Source organism: Oncorhynchus mykiss, chromosome 16 (genome assembly GCF_013265735.2).
Source record: "Oncorhynchus mykiss isolate Arlee chromosome 16, USDA_OmykA_1.1, whole genome shotgun sequence".
Classification (NCBI taxonomy): Eukaryota; Metazoa; Chordata; class Actinopteri; order Salmoniformes; family Salmonidae; genus Oncorhynchus; species Oncorhynchus mykiss.
This window is the reverse complement of record NC_048580.1, coordinates 33009934-33014940: the sequence shown is the minus strand read 5'-3', so window position 1 is coordinate 33014940 and position 5007 is coordinate 33009934.

Sequence of the window (5007 nt, the reverse complement as noted above, 5' to 3'; positions counted from 1 at the left end):
TATAGACAGACTGGTGTGTGTGAGGGAGTGAGAGCGTGTGTGTGCAGGGGGAGGGGCTTTGAGTTGTGACAGGGTGCGTGTGTGTGTGTGTGTGTGTGTGTGTGTGTGTGTGTGTGTGTGTGTGTGTGTGTGTGTGTGTGTGTGTGTGTGTGTGTGTGTGTGTGTGTGTGTGTGTGTTCGTGGGGTGAGGGATTTCACACCATGCCTGGGATCCCTCTGTTAAAGCCATTCCACAACAAAGACGGGGCCCAGCGAAATGTGCCATTTCACACTTTTCACCAGCCAAATGGCCTCTTCTCAATGTTTGAAGGCCATCATGAGAAGATACAGGTCACTTTGAGTGATGGTGGTTGATGGTGGTGTCAGACTGGGGCATGTCTGAGCATGAAATTGCCTGTGGCCCAAAGGTGTGTTCATTATGGCCCCACATACTTTGAGCACAACAAATTCATTCTGAAATGTACGTAATGTTAATTTATTTTACCTTTATTTAACCACGCAAGTCAGTTAAGAACAAATTCATATTTACAATGACGGCCTACAACGGTCAAACCCTAACCCGGACGACGCTAGGCCAAACAACACTCCTTCTGTGGCCTCCAACTGCTCTTAAATACTAGTAAAACGAAATACATGCACTTCAACCGATCACTGCCCGCAACCTGCCCGCCCGACGAGCATCAGTACTCTTGATGGTTCCGTGTTATAATATGTGGACAACTATAAATACCTAGGTGTCTGGCTAGATGGTAAACTCTTCTTCCAGACTCACATTAAGCATTTCCAATCCAAAGTTAAATCTAGAATCGGCGTCCTATTTCGCAACAAAGCCTCCTTCACTCATGCTGCCAAACATACCCTCCAACACTTTACTCAGCAAATTGTGCCATAACAGTGCCATCCGATCGAACCCACAACCTTGAGGTTGCAAGCACCATGCTCTTCCAACTGAGCCACATGGGTCAACAAAGGAAAGAAACGTGTTAATAAAATCAGTGTTGAGAAAACTATATTTTTGAAAACATCACTTTAGACCCAAAATTAACTTAAATTAGTATATTACATGACATTTTACAAAATGAAGATATCATACTTGTACAGCAGACCATGAGAATATTATGTAATTACTGTATTTGACCTATTTGTCTCTAATATGTGTACACTGTTGAAGCCTTTTATGATTGTTGCATATGAAATATAGTCCCACATTTAAATGAAACGATCCAATGCTGAAGCAGTTACCGGTCAGTGTGGGATAGGGGGATTCAACCGTTTCAGCAGGATGCCGTTTGGTATACACAAGCTCCTGTTTACCTAAAAGAACACATTAGACAAATGATATCCTGTTTGATTTATCAAAAGAACCAGCCAGGTGAATTTCATTGTCATTCACACTAATGTGGAACAGAGGAAAAGTGAAACAAAAGTGAAACAAAGTATCTGCTATATACTTACGGACTAGGAGCGATGCAACTGTTTCCCGGATTTCATAAAAGCATTTAGAGGTTATTATGAGTAGAGAGGGCACATCTTTGTCATACTGAAAAAACTAAAATTTTCCATTCAAAATTATACCCCAAATCATAATTTCTTAGATAGACGATGATTGTTTCTCGGGTCAATCACACAGTGAGTCACAAACTAATGATCGCCTGTGGGTCATCCCACATCCCAAGGCTTTAATTCCAGTTTCTGTCCATGACTGGGCTTTAAATGTCATGGCAATGGATTCACCCCAGGCACTAATCAGTCATCATCCTAGTTAAACACACTATTGGGAATCTCCACTCTTCAAGATGGCAATCTAAAGCCTGTCTGAAAAGCCACATTTACCATAACAAGGTTAGGTGCTACTCAAGCATGAATAATTTAATCAAGGGAGAATGTGGAGTATAGCTGTAATTTGATAGAGACAAGCAGCCATGGTATGTTTCAGATGTAACATTGAGTGAGAAAAAAAACTAGAGGCTGTCCATGACTTTTCTGATGTAGCCTAATTGTATTTATCTATTTTATTTTACCCTTATTTTACCAGGTAAGTTGACTGAGAACACATTCTCATTTTACAGGAAGGAGCTGAGGAATAATTACAGGGGAGAGTGGATGAATGAGCCAATTGTAATGATGTTGCATACAATGACTGATAGTCTCTATGCCAAGCCACAGAAGTACCCTAACACCCCCTAGTCTCTTATTATTCCCTTATCTTAGTATGAATAAAAATAAAAATGAAACTTGTCAAACATAAAATAACGTAAAAAGTATTTTCTAAAGTGCAATACAATTGATGAGGCAGTGGAGTTTGTAAAAGTGTTTCACCTACATTACAGCCTTTTATAGTTATAACTCCCCCGGAGCAAACAAGCCAACCACGAGTTGGCAGGTATATACCAAAATCTGAAGCGATTTATTGACTGTGTAGTCTAGTGTGTGTGACGGATGAGTGAGTCTATCATAGGATGTCATGGAAAAATAAATGTGCGCTCTTGTCAGCAACTGCACACCAAATGGTGACTCACCCATGCAGTCACCGCGCGCACTCCAGTCCAACGCGCATATCCCAGAAGGAAGCAGCGCTCCTTATGAAAACTGACAGTTCGGGAAAGTTCTCTGCCGTCACTCCGGTCTCTGTCGGGTTTCGATTGCATTTCTGCTGAAGTGCATAAACTGTCCTACACAAAGACGTGATACCGTGAAAAATAAAATAAAATCGCTAAGTGCCAAAAAGCAATCCAAACCCTGATAAACAGGCATACATATTTTCTGTTCGTGTAGGGCACTGGGCACACCTAACATCTACCCAATTATCATATCAAACTTCTAAAACTAAACGTAAATAGTAGTATACAATCATTCAATTAGGTCAGTTTTGTGAAGATAAATGACCTACTTAATGTGATATCTTTCAAGATGACAGTCATTTATTTCATGCTTGCTGGATGGGGATTTTTCTTCTAGTGGGAACTAAATGAGATACCATCTCTTTATTCCCAACAAGGATGGATTTACACAACTTTGTCCTATGATTATGTGTCATAGCATGCTCAATGGGTAGAGGCAATAGGCTGCTTTGCCACAATTAACACCACACTGTAATAATAACAAGCCATTCAGGTCTTTTTGGCCATGTAGTGTACGATCCATATCAAATCTAATTGTATTGGTCACATACACATGATTAGCAGATGTTATAGCGGGTGTAGCGAAATGCTTGTGTAGGCCTATAGCGGTAGTAAACATATGAAATAATCTACTTTTGGCACTCAGGTATACTGAGATGATTAAGATATGTGTTCACATAACCTTCTAGTCCGCCAACTGAAGATGTCTCCCAATATGTGGTCTGAGTGGAACTTTGGGCCTACCCAGGAAGCCACCCGCCTGTGTTTATCCAGACTCAGTGGGTGACAGCAGGGGTGCTAAAGTCACACCAAGGCCCTTTTAAAATGGAGTCTGGGTAAGAGCCCCCCCCATCATCATCAGGTGTCAAAGAGAGAACCATTCGGGCCAAAGTTCTCCCACACAGGAGAACAATAAAGGAATCTTAATTGGACTGTCTTTGAAGAAAAGATCAATCAATTTAGGATCGTATGAATCTATGAAGATGTCATAAGATATTCCAAAGGTTCCATGGCTCACTTCATATATGGTCCTTAAAAAGGTTCTAAAACAAAAACATGAACAAAGGGGGGTGGGCTCAAGGAAGTGGTGTGATGTATCCGTGTATGTATCAAGGCAGGTAATACTGCATTTTGAATTATCCACATACAACACGTAGCAATTTTTTTTCCCCCCATTGGGTACCACTGACATACATAGATTTCCACAGAGCAAGAATGTGAATCACAAAGTTTTGTTGTGACAAGTCTAATGGACATTCACGCACACATTTTCCCCTTTCAGTTCTGAACCTGTAATCAGGTTGCCACATCTTTTTTCAAGAATGATGACTCCATTCGTATTCCACACCTCAAATGACCTATATTACCACCAAGACCAAGTTCATAAACTAGTATGACAAGGACTTTAAATTAATTCCTATCAAACTGGTTTAACCCTCCTGAACCTAATCAGGACGCTGTATCGTTTTTCAGAGAACATCAAATAACCAATATTACCTAAGTAACATTTTCATAAACCAGTTAGACAAGGAGTTTACATTGATTTATTATGATTTGTGATGTTTTCAGAAGTAAAAAGGCCCCCAAGCTTAGGCAACAGCCCCAAAAGCATATGGGTCCCACCCTTTCATGTTGTGGCACAGTTGACACTCCAACTTTTCCAGGGACGGTGGCTTCATCACCATAGCCAGATAAGGGCCGTTTGGCCATCGACACCAGTACAGGAATGTCAGTGGGTGACAGTCACAGAGGGACCAGGGAGGGGTGAAGGGGGTCAGGCTGTCTCTGATCCACTGTGTGACTGGCTACATAGCTGTGCCTGCGTTTATGGGTCCAGGCTGTAAACTCATTACCATCCACCTATCAGCACAGGGGACAGAAGGACTACAGGGCAACCATTAATTTATACCCCCCCAAAGACATCAATAGGCTTCCATTTGACTCTTTACAGCAGAGTGTTGTAGTGTACCAGTTCTTTCTGATGGCTCACAGTAAGCTTAATAAAAAAATGACCAACATAGTATGCACTTTTCATATCAGTGTGTGCATTTATATTCACATTGTGTATGTGTCTTAGTGTATTTGAGTGAGTGTGATCTGTGCATTTTATGTGACTGAGGTCATGAGGGGTAAAGTGAGAGTGCTCAGCTGTCCACTCAGATTAGTGTGAAAGGAAAGCATGCTGGGACGATACTAAATGGATACTGTAGTGGGCATAGCAACACACACATGCTGTTAGCAAAGCAACCTTCAACTGAACTAGCGCCCACTGAGCAAAATTGGTTCAAAGATGTCTTTTAACGCCTTTTTAACAAAGAATACATATTTTCAACATCTTGTGCTTAGTGGGTTGTGTGTTCAAAATATAATCCATAGACAACACGGG